Source organism: Falco cherrug, chromosome 16, assembly GCF_023634085.1.
Source record: "Falco cherrug isolate bFalChe1 chromosome 16, bFalChe1.pri, whole genome shotgun sequence".
NCBI classification, from domain to species: domain Eukaryota; kingdom Metazoa; phylum Chordata; class Aves; order Falconiformes; family Falconidae; genus Falco; species Falco cherrug.
The window spans coordinates 4,085,797-4,112,501 of record NC_073712.1 but is presented as its reverse complement, the minus strand read 5'-3'; the positions used below and the strand labels follow the sequence as shown (position 1 = coordinate 4,112,501).

Sequence of the window (26,705 nt, the reverse complement as noted above, 5' to 3'; positions counted from 1 at the left end):
TGTTGGGTGTTTTTTTTATTATTATTTTTTTTTATTTATTTTTTTTATTTTTTCCCCTGCATAACAGGCTCCCTCTCTCAGGGAAGGTTTCAATTTAAGACGGGCACTTCCCTTGGTTTCTTCCCCAAAGCAGGGGCTACACCACTTGTTGCAAACTCAGATTCCCTCTGATCTTCCTCACCTCCATGGAAGGTCAGCAGCTTGAGGCTGAGCAAACTGCATTGGGAGCACCTGGAGTGAGGGTGGAGGCAGCACGGGGCTCAGCTGCTTGAAAGAATATACATGAAAGTAGATATTTGGAATTAAAACTGACCCTGAGCTCCGCTGGAAGGGATGGCAGAGCCCCTTGGCTGGTGTCAGCCCCATCAGGTAGGCTCAGCCGCTCCCCCTCCCCTGCACGGCTTGCAGGATCCTTATCCGCTGGGCTTTTACTGCATTAGCTGGTTTCTTGCCTCCTCCAGCACTGGGCATCGTCTCCCCCAGAACCACAATGCCTGCTCAGGAACATACACCTTCACCCTCAAAATTAAAGCCACCTTCTGCTGGTCACACGCCTGTAAAGCCTCCGACACCCACGCGTGGCCTGGCTGCGGCTGCCGCAATTTCCTTTCCTTTGAGGAATTTTACCTAAACCTGCACCGGCACAAGCATCCTGCCAGCAATTCCTGCCCAGGTCACTGGGACCCACAGGCTTTGCTGGAAACACCACGCATTTTGTTGGTCAATTTAAATGAAAACCACATTTCAGAGCTTTCAGTGCATTGCTTTACCTTGAAGTAGGGGGCTGCCATTCATAGGATAATTCAATATTTCCTCATCTCCTGTTTCTAACCCTGGTTCTTCGATGTCCCGCACTTTGGGATGTCCCAGCAGGGGGCCAGCACCTGGAGCAGGCAAGGAGACAGCTCAAGCCCTGGCTGGGCACCCCCCTCCCTTAAATTGCTGCCCCGTTAGCAGATTCCCTGGTCCTGCAGCTGATGCTCATGTAGCACAGCTGATGGGGACAGGGCCTGATCCTGCTGGATAGGGGACCCGGGGTGAAACCTGTGGTCAGGAGAACAAACAAAGGGTTGTAGGAGGAGATTTGGGTCCAGCACCAGGGCACGGAGCGGGGGATTTCTCCCTACGGTCCCAGCGCTCCCCTGTCTGCCCGGGAAGCAAATTTGGGTTTAAATACTGAATTTCTCCTGCACAAAACCAGGATGGGTGGAGATCGCTGCTGCTCTGGGCTCGCACGGTTTATCAGCCTGCAGTGGAGACCAGAGATTGCTGGGACTTTGGCCTCATCTGCTCCCAGTGGCCGGGGGAGAAGGGAGCACCGACGGCAGCCAGGAGAGGGAAACTCAGGTCAAGGCTGCCCTGACTTTCCGCAGGGCGCGGACGCTTGGGTCTGGTGGGGTCTGGGGAGCAGTGAGGTGCTGGTGAAGCCCTCGTGCCCGGCGAAGGAGCTCAGCCCGATCGCCGCACCCTTCCCTTTTACCCCCGGCAGAGCCGTCCTGCTGCAGACCTTCCAGCTAAACCCAAACCCGCGCCCAGCCGTGCCGCTTCTCCCCGCTGCCCACCCAGGGGAGCAGCCCAGCAAACCTCTGCCAGCCACTGCACGGTGCCCGTCACCCTGGTGTCTGGTCGGTGGGAAGGCCAGGGGCTGCCAGCCCCCCCCCGCCAGCCCTCGCCAGCCCCGGCAGCGATGGAGGGGCCCCGTTTTGCAGCCGTGCACGAGGAAGTGTCGCGGTGGCGCGGCTGCCCTCGATAAGGCTGTTTGCGCTGTTCTCCCACAGTGCCCAGCTCCACGTAGACAAATCATTCTTTAAAAAACATATAGATATAAAATAATAACCCTCATGGAGGAGATCCTGCCGCCGGGGGGGTGGGACAGGCTGGTGCCGGGAAATGCTCAGGGTGGGGACTTGGACCAGCCCCAGGCGCCAGCGGCACAGTGGCCTCGTCCCGGGCCACATCCTCAGCGTGGTGGCCCCGGACCCTGGGGTGGCCTTTGCCTGAAGCTGGAGGGAGGTGGATCCCACTGGATTCCTCCCCCTTGGACAAGGGAAATCCCGGCTGGAAACAAGGAGAAAAGGCCACGAAGGGCATGGCGGGAGAGCCCGGCGCGGCGGCCTGACCTGCCACTGCCACGCTGGCAGCGGCGGCTCCGTCCGTCACCGGTGGCTGGTGAGAGGAGGCGAAGAGCTGGGGAAGCCGCTTTCCACGCTGCCCCTGGCCTGCCACGGGCCTGATTTTGGGGGGAAACTCCCTCCAATGCCCCCAAACTGAGCCACCCTGTCCCCTCCTGGGATGGCAGTGCTCCCGGGGGGAGCTGGCGGCGTTTTATCCCACCCCAAGGAGACCCTTGGGGGAAGGAGGTGGCAGACAGGCTGGCCGGCGTTGGCCGCGATGCCTTCCCCGGTGGGCGCCCTGGCCCCCACGCCCCCCTCGCCGCTCGCATGGCGCTGGGCTCCCCCATCCCGTGGGAGAAGCAGGAGGCCCGGCGAGCTGGGAAAGGGGGGGAAAAGTCTCCCCGGCTTTTGATTCGGCTCCTCTCCCTCTTCTGCGACCCGACGGCAGGGCCGGCACGGCGAGGGTCCGCATCGCGGCCGTTGTCCCAGGCACCGTCCCTTGCTGCAAACGTGTTAATTCTCCGCTCTTTAGGAATGGAGTTTCTCCCTTAAAAGCCGCCTGCGCTCTGCGGCTGGGCGACGCGGCTCTTGTCAGGCTGCCAGAGGAGGCCGGAGCAGCGTCACATGCCGCAAAGTTTTACAAGGTGAGCAAGCCGTCTGGGGAGAGGGACGGGAGAGGGGACAGCCGCACGCACGCACTCCGACACGCACGCGGAGAAACCTCCTCCGGGCTCCCTCCAGCTCTGTGATCCCAACGTTTATTATTTTTTTTTTTTCCTCCTCCTTTTTTTTTTTTTTTTTTGGAAGAACAAAGACTTTGGGGTGGGTTGGCGCGTTTGTTTTTCCGGGGTTGGTGTCGGTGGACGGGGCGGGGAAGGAGGCCGGAGGCGGAGGGGGAACCGGTGGCTCGAATGCGAGAAAGTCCTGAATTTCCCTGGCCGAGTTGCCGAGATTGTCTCTGCGAAACTTGGAGGAGGAAAGACGGGGGGAAAAAGGGGGGGAAAAAATAATTAAAAAATAAAATATGATGACGTCACTTGGAGCAGGGGTGCCTTCCCTGCTGCCTGTCAGATGCGCCTGAAAAGAACAGGGCAATAAAACAACAGCCGCCTCTGTCTCCCTCGTTAAACACGGCACTAATTGGATGTTAATTTCTCCTTGCTCTTCTCGCTGCTCGATTGTGAGGGCTCTGCCTGGCTCTCCCTCTCTCGCTTTCTTTCTTTCCTGTTGCAATGCTCTTGGCAGCTCCGAGGGACTCCGGACTGTGCGCTCCCCTCCCGCTCGTGGACTGGAATAATTCAGGAGCTGGGAGAATTAAAAAAGACGAGGCACGGGGGCGAACGGTTCAGAAACGGGGCGGGCACGATGGATTTTGAGAGCTACGCTAATCTCCCCGTTTCCCGTGCATTGTCCTGCCGACTTGGAGCTATTCTCTTCCCATTTGATTTCTCTTCCCCCCCTTTCCCTTCGCGTTGGGTTTGGGCTGCCGGGCAAAAATCTATGTTTCCAAAAAAAAAAAAAAGAAAAAAAAAGGAAAAAAGCCAGAAAAAAAGGGAAAAGGCAAAAAAAAAAAGAGAAAAAAGGCAAAAAAAAAGAAAAGGCAACCAAAAAAAAGGCAAAAAAAAAAAAAAAAAAAGCATGGTTCAATGACGACAAACCCCCAAACCTCCTCCCAGCTCCCCCCGTCTCGCCGCGCCGCCTAACCCCTGCGTGGAAACAGGCGTTTTAGGGAGCCGGAGCAGGAAGTTGTTGTTCTCTGTCTTGCCCAGGTCATCCTTAAAGGGTATGTGTGCCAGAGCGGCGGGTGCGCGGGGCTCGGCGGGCGCCCAGCAGCCTTCGGCCGCCCCCTGTGTTGCCTCCATGGCCGACGAGGCGGGCGAGCCGGTGGAGGGGGAGTGGGGGGCCGGGTGGTGTTTTGGGGGACGGGAGAGGGGCCCAAGGGACAGGATGGGTGGGGGAGCGGAGGGGAGGGAGCGGGAGGCGGAGGTGGGGGGAGAGAGCGAGAGCCGGGGAGTAAAGTCCTACCTGGGATCGGTGCCAACTTCCTGCAAAGGGTTACAGACCCGCGGCTTTGAGAGCCCACCAGAGGCGAGTGCGCTCTTGTCACGGTTCCAAGGCGAGATGAAGGCAGCGGGAACAGGTACAGCAGATGCCGAGTGGCCTCGTTTGCCCGCCGAGCGGGGCTTCGGCTCGATTTAAACCTCGCCGACAGGGAGGCTTCGGTGCTCCCGCCGGCGGGGGCCTCGCCATCCCCGCACGAGGCCGATGGGTGCCAAGGGTGGGGTGCGTGGGCCGGCGGTGGCGGCGGGGGGGTGTGCATGCATGGTAAGGGGGGGGCCTCCGCTGCTCGTTCGCCTTCTCGCTGTTTGGATTAACATGCGGAAGATGCGCCTGTCACTTTGCTTACTGTCAGCGCTGGCTCGGGGATGGGTGACGGCTTTGTTCGGCGCAGCCGGGGGAGCCGTGCCAACTCGGACTTGGCAGGCGAAGCCGGGTGGGCAGGGAGAGGGGGACGAGGGAGCGGGAGCGGCTGCCGGGGCGGCTGCGGAGGGACGTGGCCGCAGGCCCGCGTCTGAGCGCGGCGGCTTTCTGGCGTGCGCCTCCCTCTCCCTCCCTCTCTCCCGCGCTCGCCTGCGCCCAGGCTGGTGCAGACAAAATGAAAACGTGTTTTGTTTTGTTTTTTTGGCATCTCCCCAGCAGCGCTACCAACCCCGGCCACCCCCACCCCCCCTCCTCTCCCTGGTCCCTTCCCCAACCCGTTGCGACTCCCCTTTTACAAGGGGCACAACCCAGGTGCTTGGACAGCAAAAAAAAAAAAAGGCCAAAAATACCCCCTGGCACCCAAACCACCCCTAATCCGCCACCCTTGGCGGCGACTGCTCCCAACCTTCCTCCATGGCGGGTGGGTTGTTGTTTGTGTGTATATATATGTATTTTTTTTTTTTTGTCCTTTTTTTTTCCTTCCCCCCCATCGGATGCCTCTCGCGTTGGGTGTGTGTTCCTATTCAAGGACCCGCCGCCTCCTGTCGTGCTAAAACCAGGAAGGAGGGAGCCCAGGGCTCGTTTCTGCCTGGACGTTGGGGCAGTGGGCGAGGGAGCCGGTGATGGAGGGTGTGAGGAGGGAGGAGGGGGACGAGCAGGCGGGAGAAGGAGCCTGGGGGGCCGGAAAAAAGAAAAATCCACCTCCCCAGGCCTTTTGTTTAACCTGCATTGGTGCAAATGAAGGTCTTGGCTTTGGCTTTATATTTTTTTGCTTCCCCTTGTCCTTTTCCCCCCCGCCCCCTCCCCGTGCTTGAGCCTGGTGGGGCATTTTCAAGCCCAACGGGACAACTTCCCGGAGCGGGCGGTGTCGGAGGTTGATTTTTTGGGAGGTGGCAGCTCGTCCCGCGGGTGCGCGGCTCCGAGTGCAGGAATTCCTGCCAGCTCGCCTTTGTGCCAGCCTCCGTTGGCCTTGGGTGTCTCGTTCGGATGGAGCCTGGCATCTAGGCACCGCCCATTTCTTGGCGTTGAGCTGCGAGGAGAAGGAAAGGGGAGAGAGCGAGCGAGAGAAGGGAAAAAAAAAAGCTGTCTCACTCAAACTGGCCTTTCTCGGAAAAGGATCCTTCCCCGATGATTGTCCGGATAAGCGGAGCTAAATCCAGCCACCACTCAACAACAAAACCACTCTCTTCCACGGTGCGTCTCTCTTGCTGCCTTGGTACGAAATCGAACCTCACTCTTAATTTTGGGTGTCTTTTTTTTTTTTCTTTTTTTTTTTTTTCCTTTTTTTGTTCGTGCGGTTGGGTTTTTTTTTTGGTTTTTTTTTTTTTGCCTTTGATTTGAAATAATGTTTTGTTCCTCCAGTTGCTCAGTCGCTTTGTTGTTGCTGTAACCTGCCTTCTCCCCGAAACCCTTTCCTGTCGAGTCCTCCGGCCCTTGGTGCTAAAACATCCGACTTTAAAATCGGTCTCCTATAGAGAGGGATGTATAGCAGATAGGCAGGACCCTACGTACAGGGCGTTTGGAGGAGAACTAGGAGGGTGATTTCTCTCCCTGCCCTCACACGGCCACCCGGGACGTCCCCGAGAGCCACCCAGGGCTGGGTGCGTGTCGTGCGGGTGCTTCTTTAGTTCCCCACCGGGCACCACCGAGGTAGGAAAAAATATGTCGAATCATGTCGGATTTGCAATTCAACATGGCAGCCGCAGCTAACGTGGTGGGAGCTCCGAGCAGAGCGGCGGGCACGCGTGCTCCCAGCCGGCCGTGCCAGTGCAGGGTGGGGGCACGGGAAGGGTGGAAGGAGGGAGAGGGAGGATGGGAGGGAGGGAGGATGCCCGGGTGAGGTCAGAGGAGGAGGATAATTTTATTTCATTTTGGGGGGGTGAATTACACCAGGAGGATTCGGGAAGGAGGGAACTCAAGCGTTTTGTCAGCGTTAACTGTTTAGAAGCTGGCTCGTTTTCCACGCTGGCACGGCGTGCCAGGGCGGGCGGCAGGGCTGGGGAGATGCCCAGGAGCAGGGTGGGGGGCTCTGCTGGCCCCCGTGGGCGAAGCCGGCTGAGGGAACGCGCTGGCGGCAGCTCTTCTCAGAGCGATGGCGGCCTTTAGGATTTGGACACGGACTGAGCCAGGCGTTCCTGGGAGGAAGCTGCCTTGCGAAGGCATCGGGATGATTAATGGGGCTGCTTGCGGCCGCCCAGCACCTCCTGCCTCGTGGAGGTTCGCGCCTCTCCCCTCACACCCGGCCGAGATTTGGCACTGCCGCGCCGAAGCTCTCGGGCTCTGCCCGGCCATAACCGAGCCCAGGGGTTTGGCCCTGGCGCATCTGCCCTCTTTCTGTCAAACTTAATTTAGGCCCGTTTGGGACACAACAAAAGCAGCTTGTTTGCAGGGCAGGGTCCTTCTTCCCAGCCGCCGTGCACTTCGCAAGCGCTCGGGAGCCATGAGAGCTGCCCCTCCTCCTTCACCAAATTTTTCCTCCACTTCCCACCCCCCACCCCAGCGTTCCCCCTCCTTCTCCCTTCTCGGAAAAAAAAAACCTCTTCCAGCGAGCAATGCGTGACCCTACAGTAAAGCCTTTGAACCGGCCACAATGCACCCCAATGCCCCAGCGCTACTTTGCCTCTGTGACCCACCAGCCCGCGCTGGCTGTCTCGGCCCTGCTCCAGGGACACCCCCAAAATTGCCTCACCTGCCCCTTGCCTCTTAGAGATGCTGTCCTGAGCGTTGTGCATCTCCACGGCCCTGCAGCGAGCTGGGTGGTCTCGGGTACCCAGGTTTGGTGGCCGGGATGCCGGGGTCTGGCTCTGAAGCTTGCCGCTTGCTGGCATGCCATTCGGCGCAGCCGTACGGGGGGTTCACAATACCCTTCTCCCCCGTTGGTTTGGAAGCCAAAACTCCCATGCTGTGGGAGCTGGCGGCAGGCGGTCATTCATGGGGTCTGACCCCCCCAAATGTGTTGGGATGCCCTCTTCAGCGGAGCGTGATTACACCCGGCTCTACAGCCAGACCCTTTGTGCCAGTGAGAAGGCAGCACAAGTGTTTTGCACCTCACTCCAGCTTTCTCCTTACAGTTTATTTATACAGACAGGGGCTGGGGTGACACCAGACCTTTCCCAGTTCGCTCCCAGTCCCTGTTGCTTCCCTGGGAAAAGCTGGTAGAGGATGGATATAAAAAAAAAAACAAACAACAAAACACTGAAGCTCCAGTGGGCTTTGCAGCGGGCAGCCCGAGAGGAGAGAAAGTCTGAACTCAAGCAAGACACTTCTGACGTGTCCTAAGCAAAACATCTGGCACCCCTAGAAGAGCCATCCAGCCAAGGGACGCAGCTGTTTTATTCCACACAGCTCACAGCAAAATAGGGCTTGTGCTTCTAGAACATGGCTGAGCAAAAAAGGACAAATTCTTGAAATTGGGAGTTGGATCTTTCTGCTGTTCATTGCCTTTGAATCCCGAGTTTGCTCTCGGGCTGCTCTGGTGAGAGCTCTGCTCCATCTCCAGGCGGGGGGTCAGGGGCTTTTCTCCATGGCTCGAGCCTCATCCAGCTGCTGTAGCCCCCCCAGCAGTCAGCAGAGCCACTCTGGATTTGCACTGGCATTCCTGAGAGCAGGATCGGGCCTCCAGGTTTGTTGAGGGTGGCTCTGGGAAATTTCCTTTCCTTAAAAGGGCCATGTTTGGCCAAGGCAGAGTTTGGATTGTGATTTCCTTTTTGCTTTTTTTTTTTTTTTTAAAAAAAAAAACCCAAACAAACATAGAAAACTCAGCAAAACTCGCACTGGTGAAAATCGCCTAATTTACAGTTGTAGAAAATGCTGGGCTTTGTGTCTCCACAGGCCAGACCCGAGGCGACCAGCTTCCCCCATGCTGGACCATCCATGTCATTAGCTTCACCACTCCAGTGGCCACTTCTAGTGGGGAAAGAGGGGATAAAAAGGCAGGGAGATTGAATTTAGCCTTTGTGGGCTCCATCCTCAGCCTTTCCACTAATTGTTCCAATTTTGGGGCACAAATTTAACAGGATCCTTGTAGGAACACATCCAAGGGAGAGCCGATGCTAGCAGCTTCATGCACCATGGGGTACATGCAGTGGCCAGAGGTACCCAGGTCTGATTCACCATCCCAGAAGTGGTCCTCAGAAGAACTCAATATCATTTGTTTTCCTTCCTGAAGGTTTTTTATGTTTGGTTGGGTTTTTTTTGTTTTTTTGTTTGTTTTCTTCTTCCTTTCTCCACCACCTCTTTCATTCCTTAATTTCCCTCCACTTTTTTTCTGTGGTACCGGCTTGTTATTGTGGAGTTGCTCGTAGCTACTGTTTATCTTTGATGTTACTTGGCTGCTGCGAAAGGTGAGGACTGGGAGGACAAAGCGAGGCAGCCGGTTTGTTATTGTAGGGTTGCTCATGGGCACTGAGCTGTGCTGTCTGGCTTTGCAGTTGGAAAGCCCATGAGATAGGTACGCAGGGCTAATGTGTGCTGGGTTTGGCACACTAGGGTCGCTCACGAGGTAGTCCTGGCCACAGAAAATGTAAAAGAAGTAGCCCAGAAAAGGGTACATGCTGCATAAAGTGAGGTCTGTGGAGTCTAAGAGGTATGTATTACATTATCGTGATGATGATGATGATCAAATATTGCCCGGTGTGTGACAGCCAGTGGTTTCAGGAGGACCGTAGCCAGACTGGGGTGGTGGTGGCTTTGCAAGCACCTCTCCGGCTCATTCCCACCAGTGCTGTTCTGTCCTGTGGCTGCTGCCAGCACATCAGCTTCACTGTCCTGGTGGGCTTGGGGACTGAGGACCAGCCAAAGGGAGATGGCTGTGCATCCCAGAGCAGCCCTGGCCTATGCAGGACCAGGCAGGAGGTTTCTCCTCACATGCAAGTCCATGGCAAGCGCTGTGCTGCCTCCTCCTCCTCCCAGCCCGAGGGCTCCGTGGGGCAGCCACAGCCACCTTTGACTTGGTCAACAGTTCAGTCAGGACCTCCAGGGTCTGGATTGAATTTGTGGGATGGCCCGTGCTGATATTTTAGTGCCAGGCGTAGGGACCTGAAGCAGCTTCGGCTGGGCAGGGAGGTTCTGGGAGTAACACCAAGAATTCAGGGAGTGGTTCTCCTCTCCTGCAGTCTTGGCTTGCTCGGCACTGGGCACCGGCTCTGCCGAGGGGAATGGAGGTCACCGGGGCGGCACGTGGCATCCCAGCGTGTGGAGCCAGGATGGCTTAGGAGCCGGCAGCAGAATGGGAGCCAGCTAATTTACTTGCACCGAGTTTGACAACAGAAGCCCGAGAGCCAGGAGTGGAGGCACCCTGGGTGTGCGAGGAGAGGGTCCCAAAAAGCCCAACTCAGAGCAACAGTTCGGGTTATAACATCTGTCAAGCAGGCTGTGGTCCTCACGTGGAGACTCCACCAACAGTCAGGGTGGGTGCCGATACCAGCGTCCTCGACAGCTTGAATTTCTACACAGTGTGGGAGAAGGATTGGGCTAAGAGCTGAGCAGCCCCACAGGGAGGACGCCGGGGATCATCCCTCCAGCTGCGCTGCCTTGGGAGCACATCGCTGCGGCCAAAGAGAGCTGGGTACACAGAGGATAAAGGGGTCTAGGAGGGTCTCGCTCCTTTCTCCAAGCTGGCACTGCACAAAAGCCAAGCAGGTGATGAAACCTCATGTTTCAGTCTCCCAGAAATAAGAATACAGATAAGGTCCCCAACGTCACCTCCCAGTTCAGCCCAGCCAGTCATCCTACAGCCTGCTGGGGGATCGCCTCTGCTGTTTTAAATCTGCAAAAGCTCCTTTGCTCCCCGGCTGTTCGACACACACGGGGCTCCACCCCAGAAGCGGCTGCATCCCAGCAGAGACGTGGAGGTGCACGATGTGCCGAGCCCCAGCGCTTGTCTTTGTTGCACAACTCTCTCTTAGTCCCAAAATCTTCCCAGCTGTTCAGAGAGGTGGCGGCAAAAGAGAGTCCGGCCACAAGCTCCCAGAGTAGGGAAACTTGAGCCGGCGGAGCCTGGCTGGGCTGGAGCTGACAGCCAGGATAGGGCCTGACCTGGGGCTGGATCCAGCCGTGCCTGAGCACTGTGGAGTTCCCATCTGGATCTCAGCTTTGCAGCCTGGGCCCTCCCCTGCCCAGGGGATTAGCTGAGATGTGGTTCCCAGGGCGGGGGAAGGGCTAATGAACAGAGACAGGATAACGAAGCAGGTAAGGGCTTCCTGTACTTTAGCACTCAGGAGGAAATCCTGCAGCTGGTGGATCTGGATACGATTAGTGTCCATTTCTCCCTGTGTAATCAACCCATCTGTTCATCCTTGCGCATCAACAGTGCATGCCCCGTTGCAGGCAGATGCCTCCCGGGTACTGTTTTTATCCACGTCTGCCACGGCCACTTCAGGCAGGCTGAGAACAAGGCTTGCTCCGAGCTGTGGATGCCGTGACGGCGTCTGCTCCCTCTCCCCACCGGGCTCAGCAGCGTAGGTCAGGCTGGAGGGAGCCCCGGGAGAGCTGCAGCCAACAAACCGGCCAGGATTGCTGCAAACAGCAGCATCAACCCCAGGAAAAGCCTCTTTGGAAGGCAGGCAGGTGTCTTCTCCAAAGGGCTTTGAACAGAAGTTCAAAGGGATCTTTGTAACGCACCGATAAGCTCAGCTTTCCAGGCGCTGCCTGCTCATCCGAGCTCAACTTTACTGCAAGCAGGTAAAGGTGGATTATGTTTTGCTGCCAGGCTTGTCAAGTCTTGTTCATCATGTGGGACCTTGAGTACAGGCTATACAGTCCCCACGTGGCCACGGAAGGGACTGGGCTTTCAGTCCGGCTCTGTAAGAACACTGGTTGGAGTTGGTAGGTGCTCGTGCAGGATCCTCAGGATTTGTTCCACTATCTTTTCCTCGGCAGTCTTGTCCATCTGTGCAAAAAACACATGGCAGCCCTGCACTGGCTTGCAAATGCCAGGCCGATGTGCCTGGCTTGGGCTGAAACGAAGTCAAAGGAGGAGCTGGTGTGTGGATCAATTCTTTTTCATAATGCCGCAGCTCAAGCTTGCACGGTCCTTTAGGGTCTTCTGAAAGGTCAAAGCTTGGTGACAGAGTCAGGACAAAATCGAAGGGTTGTAATTCCCAGTCCTGGTGTCCTGTATGTTCCAACTGTGTCAGACTGCGCTTATATTAGCTCTTACTGGTGTCACATTTGGTTGTGGGAATGTCTTGAGGGATCCATTCTACTAAGTGCTGTCCTTAGTAGATAAAGATGGTCCCTGCCTGGAGCAGTTTATGTGCTCAGCCCAGATCTCTCCTGTGTGTAGCGTTAAGTGACCCAGGCACCTGAGCTCCTGCCATTTGCAGAGTGCCAAAACATCATTAGCGGCCAGAAACAATTTGAGGTACGCATCACAGATTAAATATTTCATTTCCTGTCAAGGGCTACTTGTTGCTTAACTTCTAAATGCAACCTGTCTTCAACCCCTATTATATTGCTCTGGACTGCTCTTCGGGTCCTAAATCTTCCGATTTTTGTTTGGTTTGGAATGCACTGATTTACCGCTGAGGAATAAATGAAAAGCAAAAGAAAACAGCAGTACTTGTTTGCATAGGCCCTACATTGTTCTGTGTTCTGCTGCTACTGAAACAGAAGTGATAAATCCTACTCCCTGGACAGAGCGAGGTTTTTGGGTGGTGGCTGTGTGCAAACAAGGCCAGGGAAGATAAACAAGCAGAAAAACATTGGGTTTAGGAAATGACAGTTGAGGATGGCCAATCAACTGATGGGTCAAAGCCAACACAACACCATCAGTTAGCAAAGACATATTGCTATTATTTCTCCAAGGCATTTTTGCATCAACAAAGAGGGAAAAGAGATGGATCTGTGTGATGGTATCTGTGGTCAAACTTGGCTGCAATTAGGAATCTGTATATTTCTGTGTTGGAAAAAGGGGTGTTTTGTAAAGAGCTCAGCCTGTGGAAAAATATGTCCACAGTTCCAGAAGGGCTCAGCCGAAAGGGTGATGAAAATCTGTCTGCTGGTGGCATCGTCAGAACTGCTGGAGATGGGAACATTTGCTAATCTTGCTTATTTCAGGGGGTCTGCTTTCGGCAGCAGTTCATTTCTGAAAATGCAACTCTGAAAATCAGCCCTTTAAGAGCCTAATACAATACACACCTCAGGCTAGGCTAGAAAGAGGGATGCATTTTTCAGACTGTAGGTTCTTGCCTGCCTAATTATGATTTTCAGCTTCTAAAGATTAGGTCTTTGCATTGTATACATGTGAGACAGAAGAAATAGCTGTGACGTTGCCTTGCGCTTTCCTTTCCAGCTGGGGAGGAACCCAGCTGAACCCGGAGAGTTTCAGAGCTTGCAGAACTGATGCGGGAGGAGAATTTTGTTTCACATTTGGAAATCAAACTCCATCTCAGTTTTCTGAGCGGTCAAAATTGTCACAATTTGTCTTCCATCTAGCCCACACAGGATGACGAGGGAACAGTCTCACATTCTTAAGGGGCAACTTTTGGCACCCTGATGAAGCACAGGGTCTGGATGGGTTGCTGCATTCACGCCCGAGCAAGGCAAACAACCCCCATCAGCTCTGGCAGTTACATCTTTGTTGGATCCTTTCAGAACTAGGTCATAGCCTCTGCTACAGGGTTTGACTTTACTGTTCAGTTGCCTCCACAGACACATAAGGTGCTTGAAGCTGCATGAAACAGCCTTTGGATGAGCTCAGGACTGGCCAAAGTCTAAAAGGGTTTGACTTGCAGGATTCATTGCAGCTGCAGCTCCAAATCCAGTTTGGGATGGGTCCCAGCGGGGTGGAAAGCGAAGCTGCCTCTCACTTCAGCAGGCAGAGTGTTCTCTACCACCACCCGTCTTCTTGAGGAGAGAAGAGAAACTGCCTCGGGTGCGTGCAGTCCCCCAGAGCGAGGTGGGATATGGGTCACAACCAGATGGCTGGGCACATACCAAGAAGACTAGCAATGCTGTCAAAAACCCTAGCCTGGATTTCCCATTTCCTTGCTCTGGAGCCCCAAAGCTGTGTTTGTGAGAAGAGAGGCAGCCGTATCTTCATCCTTGGTGGGAGAAGCAGGCAGGAAAGAGCTTGGATGGACCCCGGCAATTTGTGCTTCAGATGTGCTGTGGCAACAGAATGAGTAATGCATGTAAGTTCAATTCTTTTCTGGCTGAGGGCAAGGTGTCTCGGCTGGTAAGAGCTGGGAGCCCAACCTTGTCAAAGCCAGCGTTGGACTCAGACCTTCATGGGATCTACTGCCTCAGGCAATTCCGTTGTTCAAAGTACATTCACTTAATTAATACATTAACTAATTAACCTTCTCAGCATCCCAGGTAGGGACTATCTATCTCCCAAAGGAGGAAACAGGCAAAGTGACTCACTAAGAATGGATGCACAAGCTCAGCAACGCAGCTGTGAAGTCTGGGTTTTTTCTTCCTAAATTATTTTGTCGCTGCTGCTGCTGCCTTATGTATATAATTCCCCTGAGACAGAAGCAGAGGAGTCCTAAAGACTCCCAAGAGAGTCCTCAGGCCCAGTGAGGAAAGGTACAGCTGGACAAACCTGGAGAAGAAAACAATCCATCCAAATACCCAGAGAAGGCAGTTTGGTTCACCCACAGCTTGCACCAGCTAAGGGAAAAAAAGCTAATACCGTTTATCCTCATTCACAAGGAAAGTTCTTCTTACCAGCAAATGAATAACCCCCCTTTGCTTCTTAACTCACATTTTTATCCACTCTAAATTTCATGAACCAGAAGCAAAACAGCCAGCACAAGGAGGAGAGAGCATGTGAGGGTTGGCAGCAGGGCTGCGTTTGTACGGACTTGCTGGGATAGGAGCAGACCAGAAGGATAAGACCTGAAGAGGCTCCAGCAAACAGCCAGAGGGGAAGCTTTGATGTTGAGGAAGTCCACCAACTCAAACACATGACGATAAGCAGCTGATTTCCACCGCCGTACAATGTGGTAGGAAAAAAACAGAGCTAAAGGATGGGTTTCTTTGGCTTGCAAGACCCATGACAGCATCACAGACCCCTTTTTCACAAGTCCTGATCACAAACAGAAATGGGAGTCTTGTTCTCCCCACCCAGCGCTGATCTGAAGTCAGACAGCATGCTTTGCTCTACCTACTATCAAATGACAACCCTTGGCAGCAAGTATATGTGTGTGGAAGAATGAGAACCAACTCCCTCATTCCATGATTCACCCCTGAGGAAGGGTTTCCTGGGGCTGAAGTAGGGGCCCACGTGCCTTAACAATCCTTTGCTCTTGGTTTTCAACTGGTTGTTGCCCAGGCAGTAAGCTCTTCACAACACTGGAAGCTTGAAGAGCAATATCAAGGGTGTGCCTTGAATGAAAGCTCCAGTGATGCCACAGCAGCAGCACGTGAAAGCAGAAAGCATCACCAGCGAGTGACCCGTCCTGTGGAAGGGAGTCCTTTCACAGCCACATCTTAATCTACCACCAGTTTACTAAGCCCACAACAACCCCGACTGGAGGCTACAGAAATATCCCCCCTGCTCAGCACCCTTACCCTTTGTGAAGCTCCAGCATTTTCATCACATTCACACCTCCTTCTCCTAACACAAACCGTCTCAGCTCTGTCAGTAACCCAGGTCCGCAAAACCTGTGCGTTCGCGTTCGCTTTCCCTTGCTCATGTGGTCAGACACCGTCCGCTCTGCACTAATAAGCCTCCCAAGCACACAAACCCTCTTTGTTATTCTTCTTATTCCCATCTTTCACCCCATGCACCCCCACCCCCCATTTGGCTGAAATACATTGAATAACCAACTAGCGCCGAGAGGCTATATGCAATTTTGTGGGGGCTATTAATGCCTCCAGCAATCCCAGCCCCACGCACATCCCTAATCCTCCTGCTCTATCTCAGGACCCACCACAAAGGTGCTGCCCAGCTGGTCGGGGGGCCCTCTTACTGGGAAAAGCAAACCACCTCATCTTGCAGATGTAGCTTGTCCCGCCTTTTTCGTAATAAGTTTTAACTTAGAATAAGGATAAAAATAAAGTTCCTCAGTTTGTCAGGGTTTTTTCTAGAAGAGAGCAGTGGTGCCAGGGCAGCTGAAATTGTTTCTCATTCCTAGCTTCAAACCGATATGCTGCATGTGACCATTTCTTGATCTGTGGCTGCGGGCGATATAGCCCTTTGCTCCGCAGGCTGCCTCGACGTGTCTCCCGGCAGAGTAATGCAGGAAAAATGCAAAAGTCTTTCAATGTGAAAGCTAGGGGCTCCGAGCGAGCCTTGCCTTCCCAAACCCTACTGCAACAAACCATACCTGGAGCTCTCAAATACCTTCAAAATTCCCAAACTACAAGGTTAATACAAAGTGCACAAACCCACCTTTGAGATCAGACGGCTCCTCCCTGAGCCCGTATGAGAAGTGAGGATGGGCAGGTACTTGAGAGTTTGTTACAGCTGATGCTTCTTTTCAGGACCACTTTAATAAGGCTAATCAATCACAGCAAATTACTAAGCAATAACAATTTTCACCTGGAGATCTTAGGTTACTTTGCAGAAGGATGCAGTGAGGATCAGACACTGAGGAGTAGTGGTTATTAAAAAAACCCTAAAGATTTTTGGGTTCTTTGCAGGATAATTCAAGATGTTGGCATTATGTTTCTGCTCCAAACTACTCTGCAGAGAAATTGCCCTCCCCACTGACTAGATAAAGCTTAGCAGGTCCAGCCTCCAGTGCTTAAATTTATCCCACATGAATATGCCACAAAGTGCCTTGTTCAATTAACAACCTTCCTTGTAGGATTTTCCTACCAGATCTGTAGCAGCTTCAAAACTGTGCTAGGTTTTGGCATTTCCAGTTCCCTGCATCCTTAGGGGATGGGGCTCGTAACTGGCAACTCTTACCCATCCTAAGTGCTGGGAATAGTCCTGATTTTCACCGCTTGCCTCACCTACAGAAGTGGAAATCCCAGTGGGTGTTTGATTCACGTGCTCCTAAGGGTCTTGCCGTGCCGGGTGCTCTCGCACAAGGTCACGAGGTGCTTGCCTTGCTCTAAAAACCTCTTGTCTGGTTTTGGTCAGCACTGGAAGGGCTTAACCTTTGTGGTGAAGGGTGGGATTCATCTCTGTGGCTTGTTGGCTTCAGTGAGGCTGGCTGCTAACCCGGAACTCTCTCCCTTTGGGGAGAAGTGGGTCGGGTGAGGTGCTGCTCCGGCATCTCGAGCCGTAGGCGCTGCCTGGACGGGCAGCGTCGTCGTTGGTCCATGGAAGGGCAGAAGGACAGCTAGAAGTGGAGCTGGCGAGGTGCTTCGCAGGTGCGAGGCAGGGCTGGGGGGAGGCTCAGCCCCATCCTCCCCTGCCCGCCCGGCCCTCCGCTCCTCCCGCCGTGCTCAGAGGGGCAGGGGCAGACCCGTGGAGCCAAGAGGTGTCGTCGCAGACCAGCCCTGCGCCGGCCTCGGCCATGCTGAGGCAGCGAGCGAGGGAACCTGGGCTCGCTCCTCCCCGGGGCCTCGTGGCTGCAGGTGCCATTTGGCTCTGGGTGGTAGGGGCCATGCTGCCACCGAGCCGCCGTCCCGAGGCCCGCGCCGGGTTCCTCCCCCCTCCCCGCGGGTGTTATTTACACCGTTTCCTGCACAGGGAAGTTCAGGAGTTTGACGTTACCGCGTTGGTTTCCGCTCGCCTGCCTGGCTCCCGGTGGGAGCTCTCACAGCGCCCAAGCCCTGCGGGGCCGGCAGCGGCGGGGCAGGAGCCTGCCCGTGGCAGTGGCCATGCCCGGGGAAGGCAGCGTAACCCCTGTCCGGCCAGACAACTCGAGCTTAGCCCTGGGAAGGCTGGAAAAGCCGACCCCATGTCTGTCCTTCCACCTCGGTCCTGCTGCGGGGCTGGATAGGGCCGCTCAGCCCCGGCGGGAGGAAGGCAGGGCGCGCCCGGGCATCACTGCGGAGCTTTTGGGTTCCTGCCGAATGGATGCCCTCCCCTCTCCCTCCCTCTCCCCCCCCATCCTCCCTGCGCACTCCCGCCTGGCCTGCGTCTCCCCTCCCTTCCCTTCTCCCTCCCATCCCGCAGCAAACAAAATGGCTGCTGCATGGCCATTTTGTTTTCCGTCTGGAAGGGGAAAGCCAGGACGCTGGGACTTGGCTCTTTTTTGGAGGCTGCGGCCATGTTCGAGCCCAACTCTCCTGTCTCTACGTGGCACCGGCAGTAGCGAGAGAGAGAGAGAGAAAAGAGAAAAAAAAAAAAAAAAAAAAAAGGACCTTTTGGAACGAGACCAAAGTCAGAGGCAGAGAGTGGGTAGTTTTGGCGTATGTTGAACACTGAAAATGCCTGGAATTGCCAAACTGAGCTTTTGTATTAGCAGCATAAGGCTACTCGGTGCACGCAGAGTCGCAGGGCTGCACGGTATAGCCGGACGGAAAGGTTTGTTCGCTATATTCAATAAAACAGCCCTCCTTTCTTCTGTATTTATAAAGTACCAGAGAGCACTGTTGTCTAATTTGTTTTTGGACGGGCGGATGGTTTTACACATCGGCTTGGTATGATTAGAGCTGGTCATTGCCGGACGGTAGCATTTTAACCTGTTGTGTGTCCTCTTGTTTTTGGTGAATATGATATCTGACCTTACCACTGATCTGGCAGCACTCGGATTTAGCTGACGTGATACGGAGGATTTTATTTTTTTTTAGGGATTTTTCTTTCGTTTATTGCCTTCTTTCCTTGAGAGTTTTCATCTCAGGAATACAAAAATCTTAATTTAAATATTAAAAGGAATAGCTGTTCTTGGCTTTTTAAGCCCTTGCTTTTCTTACGAGGACGGAGCTGTGCTGTGATAACAAGCTGTTTACTGCACCAGCGTGTGTATCCTGCACACGTTAAGGTGTGATACACAACAGAGACGCCATCAACAGTAACATGCCTTGAAAGTTTAAGGGAACTTGGTGACGTTACCATACAATTTTGTGCAGAAGCATGGCAAAAATACCAGAACCATGCGCCAAATAAAGGCGATATTTTTTTTTTATTATTATTTTTTTTTTTTTAAAAAAAAAGTGATTCTGCATTTCCTTCAGTAGCCTGGATGTCTTGGAGTTAGTAGTCACGTCTCTTCGTTCACGGATGCTTGGAGGAGCAGATCTCTGTCCCTGTGGCATGGGGGGGATTGGGCTCTGATAAGGCATCGGTGTTGGAGCGATCGTCCTACCTTTCCTTGAGGGGCTGCCCAGACACCTGGAGAGAAGCAGACACTTTCAGAGAGGAGCTGGGAAGGAGAGCAGAAAGAGGTGAAATCGCTTTTCTTGCACAGAAAGGTATTTGCCTCCATATCTGCTTGCCTTGCTTACAAATGGACAATGTAGAGAATTACACAGGTGACGGTGGTCCTGGGGCCGGGGCTGTAGGGGTGGGTGCTGGGCTGGGGGTTCGCATTGCAAATTAAATATTTTGGACAAAATCTACATTCGGGCTGGACGTTACCTGCACACCTTGCGCTAGCAGCTTTGGAACTGAACATCGAGAAATAAAACAGTATTAATGGAAGCGTTTTATATCACAGGAAAGGATCTGCTTGCTTTAGGTATTTAAGTGAACCTTTAGAATCGAGTATGAAGCAGGTAAAAATAAACCAGAAAGGTATTTTTTCTCTTATATCTCTTGATTTTTAGTGTTTCAGAGGAATTATTCTATGAAATATCAATACCGCCTGTTTTACTTTTATGACGAAAATTCTGGGTGGGTTTTTTTTCCTTCAGGAGAGTGGAAATTATATGCTAATTTACAAAGACAATACAGGAACGTTTAGAAAAACCGTTACCTTTGTGGCCACCTTTAATAATGGATTTATCAAGGGTTAATAAAAGATAAGTAGTGTAACAAGCAGGTTACAAATGCCTGTATTACAGATAACAGTATGAGATTCATTAATAGTGATCTAGGTGTTTATAAACATCTGATAGGACTTGAGACAACCCCTAACAGAGGAGTAGCTATTTATTAAGATACCTGCTAATTGTTTAATAATAAATGCTACGATAATACTGGTATAAAATACGACCTACGTCATTAAAAGAGCATGGAGGAAAAGCATTGCTGGGAGACGGGGGCTGTTGCAGGAATGAACTTTAAGTATTTTTACTTCCACTTCCGTTTCCCTCTTCTCAGCACCTTTGATTAACGCTTTCAAAGCGTGATCTTTTAATATCGGCTCTGGGACGGGGTGACTGGGAAGACGGCCGGCCTTGCTTTTCCGAGAGGTTCGCCTGGCCTGTGAGAAGTTAAAAGCAACTTGTCCTCGTGGCTGGTTTGGCAAATGTTTTTTTATTTTTTTTTTTTTTTTTTGCTTTCCAGTAGCGCAGGGTGCGTTCAAGATGTTTTTTTGCTCCGTCTGCTGCTTTTTCTGCGAGCGGGCTCCTTGCTGCCGGCCAGTAGTTGCACGGCTCTAAATGGCACCCTACATGGCGGCAACATCGGGGAGCAATTGCAGACCTTCCTCGCTTCTTTTTGTTTGGGTTTGGTAGAGCTTTTTCAGTTGGTTTTGGTTTTTGTTTTTGTTTTTTTTTTCCCCCTTTTGCATGTTTGCTTTTTGTTTTCCCACTCCAGCAAGGCGGCGAGGCGAGGAGATGAAGGCATGACCGGCTTCCCTACTGGCAAAGCTAAGGAAACAAAATGGCTGCCCGTCAGCCATTTTGTGCCAGTGCAGCCGGCGGGCTGCAGGCAGCTTGGCATCGGCTGGGGCCGGTTCTGCCCCAGCGCAGCCCATGCTCCAGGAGCCTGAAAAGCCTCTCGGAGACTTGGGGCCCTGGTTTCCCACTGAGAAGCCCTGCCTGTCCCCAGCACGTTTTGGCACCGACACACGGGACTGGGGCTATACAAAGGCTGAAAGCAGTGTCTGCTTTTCAAGGAGTGACTTTGTTGTTTTACGGTTTCCTCCTCCCCCCTCCTCCATTGCATTCAGTGCTCCTTAATAAACCAGATCAGCTCCTCAAAGCTTCGGAGCCTTTCCAGCTACTCTCCAGGCTCAGTGCCTCCCGGCTTTAAAGGCAGAGACTTGGCCGTGCTTGGGCATCTTCGGTCTGCAGATGCTTTGAAATTTTGGGAGGCATCAGCTGGGGTTGTCTGCTGGGGGGCTGCTGGGCCAGGCCGCAAGCCCCGCTCGCTGAGGATCAGTTGTGCTTCACCTCCCTCCCAAAAATTAATCTGAAAGCTGGATGGGAAATGCCAGTTTTTTGCCAGCCTAGAGGATCTGGCTGTGAAAAAAACGTATTAATCCTTCCCCTGCCAGTTTTCTCCAAGCCTCCAAGCACTTCTAGGCAGCTGGACTGAGCGGTGGCACGCTCTGAGCATGGGCACCTTCCTGCAGGCTCTCACAAAGGCCTTTTTTTTTTTCATGAAAATTTTATTTTTTAGTGAAAATTTTATTTTCACTAAAATAAAATCTGGGTAATTTTGAAGGATTCGTATGAATCCGGAAAGGGAAGATTGCCATGCCACTACCTTAAGGTCTGCACAGAAAATGGTGTTTTTCAGAGGTCCGGTTCCTAGCAGTCAACTATCCAAACATCTTCAAAATCTGAGCTTAAATAACGTAGAAGGCAGTGAGAGGCTTTGGGGTACAGGCTTCTGGCTCCTACAGACCCTGTTGGCGATTTGATCTGGAATTTTGCATATCTACATCCCATTCCGGCCCTTGCAATCCAATGTTCCGGCAGCAATACGCTAGAAGGGAAGGCTCCGTGTCTGGAAAGCAGGGCAGAGCTGGAACGCAGCTCACTTTGGCGATTGCCATGGGATTATTTTTGCTGAGAATCTTGGTAGACACAGTTTGCACAAATCTTATGGCTGCGTGGATATATGACTAATTCGTAACGCCTCACAAAACCTCAGTGGGGTTCTACCATTGCACTGTTACCCAGTATGTGTGTGATCTCTCTCCCAGGGTCTGTGGTTCTCCTGCAGATATTAAAATGGAACATCACTTTTTCCCTGTCAAAGACAGTCGGGAGAGGTGGGTAGTGACCTGTGCTAACCTGGTTAGGTTGGTCCAGACAAACCATTGCCCTGGCAGTGCGACCAGGGTCTGGAGCAGGACTTCCCAAGGCTGGTACCAGTGTCACCATGGGTTTGCTGCGTCATCTTTGGCAAATTTGGTCACCTCTCTGCTTCTCCTTCTTTCCCCATCCTCTGTCTTGATGGTTTAGACCACAAAGCCATCCAGGAGAGGGGCTTGCTGTCGTTGCAATTTGTATAGCACCTAGCACAAACAAGTGTGACAGTGACACCAAGGGTAGGATGGTCATGGTGATCCTTACCAGGTGCAGTGTTTCTAAATTCTCCCATTTGACTCGTTTCTTCACAGACCCTGGCAAGATCGGGATTGCAGAGTCAGCGTCTGGGTATTCCCAAAACGTATGCTCATTAAGACAATTATTACAATTAAATCTCCTGTTTTCAGGGTTACTTATAGAAGTCAGGAGGAATTCCACCTCCACCACCCCCCCCATGTATAATTAGATTTATGTGAACTAGGAAATATTTAATGTAATTTCCCACCCACAGTTTGAGATTGGTCCAAACGCCTATTCTCTGCAATGGTATCAAAAGTGACCTTTTAAATGCCTGGCCCATACATCTTGCTTATATGTTTAAAGGAATATCAATCACCAGCTTGGGAATCAGGAATAACTGCTCCTCCAAGTCAGTTGCCAAGAGTCTTTTAGGAGATGATGAGCTTTCTCTGCTACATGCATCACCTGATGCCACCATCCAGGCCACCCCACCTCCCCAGCCCTTTACCACTGCAGCGACCGCTGGCTTTCTTGCCACCACAATCCCTTCTGGTTGGTGCCTGTGGCACTAGTTTAATTCTTGGGAAGCTGAAACGCTTTAGACTAAACTCATACTTCTGTCCCCAAGGAGGCAGAGTGGCCTGTGACAGACTGGATGGACCTTTGAGCCCGACTGTAACCTTGGTGAAGCTCTGGCTGGTGTTGCGTGTGAGGAGGAGGAATGTGCAACCTCTGCGCATCCCTTTCTGTGCCAATAAAACAGGGAGAATAATATTTCCCATTGGAAGGCTGTTTGGGATGCACGGTACTTGGCACCGTGGATGGGCTGGGTCCTTCGATGCTATAGGAATCAGTCCTGCAACATGGATTTTTTGACTTTTATAGCCCTTCACACCGGGACAGGCCTGGGCCAGATGGCCTGGCACAGTAGGGCATCCTTTGTGGAGGCTGAGTTTGTCAGAGGAAATTAAGAGAATTACCTGGACGGTGTTGAACACCAGTGAGAAGGACTTGTGGACAGCTCTGCAAAGGAAAAGGGACACTTTCCAAACCTTGCTGCGAAGATATACACCCTAAACTCTCACCTCAAGGACCCCGGCAGCCACAGTTCGCCAAGCCTTTGGGAATCTCGCTTATTTAGGCTGTTGCCCGTTAGCTGGGGAAGAACAAAGCATCAGGCAGCCATCGTCCCTTTGGGGACACTTGCCTTAGCCCCAGCCTCTCCCACCGCCGCACTGGGCAGCCTTTGGGGGGGCTGGGGACACCTCCCGCTGAGCTCTCATGGGAAGCCCTCCATGGGCTGCTGGTGGCTCCCTGGTACTTACGGCTGGCTTTAATCATCAAGGGGAATTCTTTCTCATTGCAAAAAGAACCTCACACGTTTCTTTTAAACTACCAGCTTAATACCTTGCATCTGTATTTGGGTGTACAGAGAAGGAGAAAGTCTCAGAAGGTGAGCCAAAGGCTTGGGGGGAAGCCAGTCCGTCTCAGATCCATGGTAATATTGCCTGGCTGCGCTACAGCATTAAAGGGACACCGAGCCTGCATGTTGCACTCATTTGTTTAGGAAATAAGATCTGCCTTGATGTACTCGATACCATTCCATTTGCAGCCTAAAAGCTTCCTTGTACTCAGTTATTTCTAATCTGCTCAATTCCCTGGAGTACATAGCAGCTAAATTGATGGATTCTCTTATCTGGTCTGGCAGGTTTGTTCTAGATAGGCTGTGTGTTCAAGAGGTGAGGTCAGCCCAGCTGCTGTGTGTTACTTGGTGTTACTGCAGTCTCACAGGGCCATGCTACCTGCACGTATGGCCCTGGGTTCAAAGGGGAGGGCTGCTGCTTCCGTAAGCCCTTGGGTACATAAAGTCTGCGGCCAGTGTGGTTGCCAAGGGTAAAGTATAGTCCAAGTGGACTGAAGGAGGTTTAAAAAAGGAGAGAGGGCTCCAGGACAAGGTTGAGTACGAGACTCCTTTTCCCTAACATCATGAAGTCCGATGAATTTTCATGCATTTCTCTTCACAGGGGCTGCAGAGTAGCCGATGCCTGGATACGGATCATCTCATTGCCTTTGGACTGCCATGGTGCCAAGCTGTCCTTGAGGCTGAGGTAGTAGATTGAATAGTTGTGGAGTGCGGTCCTCCCTTTGAGCTAACTATACAATCTACTGTCTTTCCTAAGGAGACAGTCAGGTCTTCGGTTCTCATCATCTACTTCTACACCAAGCACGGAGGCAGGTGGTGCAAGTAATGCAAAGCCAGCGGTGCAGCCGCGAGTCACCAAGGCCTCCGTACTGCTCTGTGGAGGTGAGGTAGTAGGTTGTATAGTTTGGTGGGAGGGATTTTATCCCATTTCAGGTGATAACTATACAGTCTATTGCCTTCCTTAAAGAGCAGCAAAACCACTTGGAGGACTGGCTCAGCCACGGAGCTCCTGAGGCATCATCAGTTCTTTCTGTTGAGGATCCTAAAACACAGCATGGTGTTGTTGAACAGCGCAGTGGTCTTCTCTTACAGCATCAAGGATTGCATTCTTCCAGGGACCGCTCTGTGCCTCAGCCGTATGAGTGTGGAGCCACCTCCTTACAGAAAACTGAACCTCTCTTTAATGGGTGCAAGAAAAACAATGAAATGAGTTGGTGCATCAGCTCCTAGTGTTCCGTTCTAGTCTTTTTTTTTTTTTTTTTTTTTTTTTCTCCGGAAGATGGGCTCACGTTGTAGAGGTTTTAAGCATGCCGTTCTTTTCCGGTCTTCCCTCAAGCCTGGAGGGGAGTAGATACTTTGGTACAAAGCAGATTGATCTGAGCTTGCGATTTTAAGTTTGTTGTGCCCAGTTCTGAAGTCTGGGTTAAGAACTGGCTCCAAGAGCAAGCTTAGCCCGTGGACTCAAAGCCTTGGGAGCTGATCAGATTTGGCTGTTTGGCCCCTACTCAGGAAACACATTCTGTTTTGGACAACTTCCCAGCTCTCCCATGGTAGAGGGTGGTTCTTTCTGACTTGATAATCCGTATCAGCCTAACTCACTTATATGCAAATCCTGGCAAGGACATTAGGGCTCCTGTGTTTTTGCACAGAATAAGCCAATGTTTCAGACTAACACCCTGTCCTAGAGGGGAGACAGGTGGGGAAGAGATGTGATCCAAAGGGAGCAAGTCCTAATCTTTCTGGGTTCTCCCAGGCAGGTAGCACTGTCATCTGACAACAGGCATACGAGAAGACAGAACGCTGCAGAGCTCTGGTGCTTGACAAGGGTCAGGGAGTTGTTATTTCTTCTCTTAGGAGCAGATGGGACTATTCCTCTGCCATATTCAAAAGTAAGTAGGATCAGGACCATAAGCGGAGCTGTGACACGATCAGGGCTGGAGGACATCTCAGGCCGTTATCACTGCCATCCCACTGTTAGGGAGAAGCGTGAGATCTGAGACATTGGGGCGTGAGGGCAAGCAGAGGACACCTTCTCAGATGAACCGGGAGGAAGCGAGCTGCAAAAACAAATTGGAGGCCTGAAATTTCACCCTGACCAAACACAGAGCGAGACCCAGACCTGATTGCTTGGGCCATGGGACTCCCCAGAATGAAGCAGCTTAAGGCTTCTCCGCTTCTTGGGCTGGGGCGCAGATGCAGCAGGGCTGGGACATGACTTCCTCAGGCTGGGCAACAGCTGGTGGGTGGGGATGCCGCAGTGTCTAGCGGCGAAGGAATGCAGTCCTCTCTCCATAAATCTGGCTCTTCAGCCGTCCTGGCAACTTGCTGTGCGAAACTACAGCTTAGTCCTCTTAGATGCATTATTATCCTCAAGCTGCTTGCTAAGGGGCAGGGCTCCTACCCACAAATTGCTTGGAAGGTACCAAAATAGCACCACAAGCATGGGAACAGAGCGGTATATCCACTTCGTCTGTAAGAGGTATCCCCTAGTAAAGAACTCATCCTGTGTCCCCCAAGTGAAACCAGTTCATCCCCCCCCCCCCCCGCCCTTCCCACCGAGAGAGTCACAAGCAGTGAAACTGTGCGAGCTGGGAGCCGTGAATTACTGGAGAGATTCTCTTGTGAAAATAAACTTGGTTTGATTTTTTTAAAACAGCGTCTTTTTACTGCCTTGGAGCCAGCTTGGCTGGTGAATTGGGACCTCTAGAGGGGTGGCCAGCATTCCTGACTGTGTGTCACTGGACAGATTCTCCATTTGACCAAAACCCTGAGCGTGAAAGGGAAGCCACGGCCAGGGCACGATGAGAATGTAGGGCAGATCGGGTTGGCCAGGCAGCGGAGACCATCCGTTCTGGCTGTCAGCACAGATCCTACCACCAAGCCCTAACCTGCTTCCTCACCCTCAGCCAGCTCAAGGGCTGCAGCTTGGGCTTCCCTCTACCTTGGATGGTCCTTGCTATAAGTGTGTTTGTAACCCTTGATACCAGCCACAGAAGATGGGGACTTCCAGGCTCCACTAACCCCTCGCCTTGTCTCCAATAAATCACAACTAGGGCTCAGAAAGCTGCCGAGGCAGTACTCACCGTCACGCCGATCCTTGCTGGTACAAGGGAAGGGCAGCCCCTGCCCAGGAGGGGGGTTAGCAGGCTGGCTGAGCTCCTAAGTACGGATGTCTGGGGCACCCAGCTAACGCACTGGCCAGGATCCCGCAGCGCATCTCGGCAGGGCAGCCCTTCTGGCAGCAATGCCATCACTGGCTGCAGTGGCAAGGAGGGGCAGGCACCTTGCCTTGGTGAAGAGTGGCTGAGAAAGGTGGGTCCCTGCCAACACCTGGGACGCTGTGGGAGAAGAACACTTTCAGCCCAAGCACCCAGAGAGCATACTTGGCAGCTAGCCCGTCCTACCAGCATTACAGCCCCAGCTGCACATCCCCCAGGATGGCGTGTATGCGT

At 52.7% G+C, this 26,705-nt stretch overlaps 2 long non-coding RNA genes across 3 annotated transcripts; one reads left to right on the top strand and one right to left on the bottom strand.

Annotated features, from left to right (window-relative positions):
• Positions 1–2,855: 2,855 nt before the first annotated feature.
• Positions 2,856–18,921, bottom strand: LOC129737470 (uncharacterized). 2 transcript variants are annotated; one of them, XR_008735369.1, is made up of 2 exons: positions 4,140–18,921; positions 2,856–3,612 (listed from the first exon to the last, which is right to left on the bottom strand). It is a non-coding gene; the product is annotated as an uncharacterized LOC129737470 (long non-coding RNA). The 2 variants fall into 2 exon arrangements; XR_008735368.1 differs by having other exon boundaries at positions 2,856–3,080.
• Positions 3,628–25,892, top strand: LOC106631668 (uncharacterized). The gene is made up of 3 exons (XR_008735370.1): positions 3,628–3,897; positions 23,855–24,135; positions 24,221–25,892. It is a non-coding gene; the product is annotated as an uncharacterized LOC106631668 (long non-coding RNA).
• Positions 25,893–26,705: the final 813 nt, after the last annotated feature.